This window comes from Tenrec ecaudatus, chromosome 15, assembly GCF_050624435.1.
Source record: "Tenrec ecaudatus isolate mTenEca1 chromosome 15, mTenEca1.hap1, whole genome shotgun sequence".
In the NCBI taxonomy this organism is placed as follows: Eukaryota; Metazoa; Chordata; class Mammalia; order Afrosoricida; family Tenrecidae; genus Tenrec; species Tenrec ecaudatus.
In genome coordinates this window covers 75070240-75072606 of record NC_134544.1, presented here as the reverse complement: position 1 = coordinate 75072606, position 2367 = coordinate 75070240, and the positions used below count along the sequence as shown (strand labels likewise).

At 43.7% G+C, this 2367-nt stretch overlaps 1 non-coding gene across 1 annotated transcript; it reads left to right on the top strand.

Moving 5' to 3' along the window:
* The first annotated feature begins 1882 nt into the window (after window positions 1-1882).
* LOC142428230 (U1 spliceosomal RNA) lies at window positions 1883-2046 on the top strand. The gene has a single exon (XR_012780181.1). It is a non-coding gene; the product is annotated as a U1 spliceosomal RNA (small nuclear RNA).
* The last annotated feature ends 321 nt before the right edge of the window (window positions 2047-2367 follow it).

Below are 2367 nucleotides of genomic sequence, written 5' to 3'. Positions count from 1 at the left end.
CATTGTGTCGGGAGAGTGAGCATCATAGAGTTCTAATTTAATAAAAGAAAGTATTCATGCATTGAGGGAGTGTTTGAGTAGAAGCTCAAGATCCTTCCGCCACCTTAATACTTAACCTATAAATATAGACACATAGATCTATTTCCCCATCCTCCTGTATATATTTGCAAGTACATGTCTTTGTCTAGACCTCCATGAATGCCCTTTGACTCCTAGCTCTTTCCTCCATCTCCCTTGACTTGCCTCCTGCCCTACTACCATGCTTCGTCGCCACCTGGGCGAGAGTATACCTCTTCTCTAAGCAACCTTACCCTTGATCATTTCCCACCATGCCTGCCATTCCCCCCTCTCTACCATTTTGGGTCCCATGTTGTTCCCTTGTCCCTGTGTTTGTTAACCCCACTTCCTTACCCCCCTACCCCGCCACCCCAAGTCCCCCCGGAACTGTCGGTCCCGTTTTTTTTCGTCCAGATAGTTCTTCAACCCTGTCCTATTCAGACAGACCTGTGGAGACACTAACATGCATGAAAACAAGACAGAGGAATACAAAGCAACAGTATACAACCAGACAACAAAACAACAAAAACAAACCACAGACAAAGAACAAAACAAAACACTTCACAAAAGAAAGGCTTGTAGTTAGTTCAGAGATCATTTGCTGGCCCTTAGGAGCGTTTTCCAGTCCAGTCTGTTGGGGCAGCACACCCTGGTCCCAAAGTCCACTTTCAGCATTCCCTGGGGACCTTGCCACTCCATTCCCTTGCTGTTCCGCTGCAGTCCCCCAGTGCTTTGCCTCGGTGTGGTGGGATCAGGTCTGGTGTAATTCTCACACGGTGTCTCCGGTGCTGTCCCCTGTATCGCCCTTAGTCACTGAGTGGCATCATTTCTCATAGTGGGGCCAGCCATGTTGTTCTCTCTGTGGACTGGCTGCTCTACTCAGGAACATCCTCCTCATGGCCTGGTGGGCCAGGCTGTGTTCCACTCTCTCCTCCTGCCCCTTCATCTGCTCCCATGTGCTCTGATCAGATATGTCCATCTCCCAGAGCTGCAGAGTCAATGTAGTCCTTTGGAACAAATTCTTTTCGGGGGAGGGCAGGAATCCACTTCATTTATGGTGCTGGGGCCAGCTTCCCAGATGTCTCCACTGGTTTCCTAATCCACGCCTGGATATTGCATTCACACCTTGCGGCACTTGGTTGAAGTCTGGTCCCACTTTCCCTGTGGAGATATAAACAATACCCTCCCCTTGGGTGGATTAGTGCCCCATGCCCCCACTACCTTTCTCTTCCTTATATTCATCCTTTTGTTTTCCTTTCCCCCCTCCTCCACCATGGTCTACCATGTGCATGCCTGGTTTTGGTCTGGTCTCTACCATACTACACAGTCTTTGCCTCAAAAATGTTTGTATACAGTAGCTTTTTCCCCTATGCCACTTTTGCTTTTTAAAAAAATTTTTTATTCTTACCTCAGCGGGCTTATGTTGTACTTAAAAAAAAAACTACAGGTATCAGCCTCCTACCACCTCCCCCTCCCTGATTGCTTAATCAAAAGAGTTAACAGAAAATTCACCTTTGAATATCCCCATATTTCTTATTCATAAAATCAAAACATGACTGAGTGATTATAAAAGGAGAAAAAGTAAAACTTAAGCACATATGGGTGTTTTTAGGTATGTATTATTTAGTTTGTTTCAAACTAGCAACCATCTTTAGGCACAAGGATTTATAATTCACCGTAGTCCAAGTTACATGGGACATAGAAAAAACATTCAGATGTATTGAAAATGACATGCTGTGTGGGTTTTTGGTTAAGACCAACAACAGCAAATTAGAATAATAAATTCTATCTTGACAAAGAGTTTAGATAATTTTCAGATACATGAATACTTACCTGGCAGGGGAGATACCATGATCACGAAGGTGGTTTTCCCAGGGCGAGGCTTATCCATTACACTCCGGATGTGCTGACCCTTGCGATTTCCCCAAATGTGGGAAACTCGACTGCATAATTTGTGGTAGTGGGGGACTGCGATCACGCTCTCCCCTGTTATTAAAAAAAAGAAAAGAAAAAAAAAGTTCAGATACATGATCTCTGTATTAGCATTATCTGCATGGACTGCGTTTAGAAGAAACACATCATTAGAAAGATCTAGTATCTTTATTTTTAAAGTTATATGTTTTATTCCTGAATTACGAAGTAACATTGGTCAAAGATACAAAATGTTCTTCGTTCTCAGAGTCCTACTGCTATTGTCATTGGAAACAGCTCTTTAAACGATTCTTACTAGATTTTAGATTGACCAATAAGCCCCAAAACTATTGTGCCCTCCACTTGCATTGCTGGTGGAACTTTCAGCAAACTATCCTC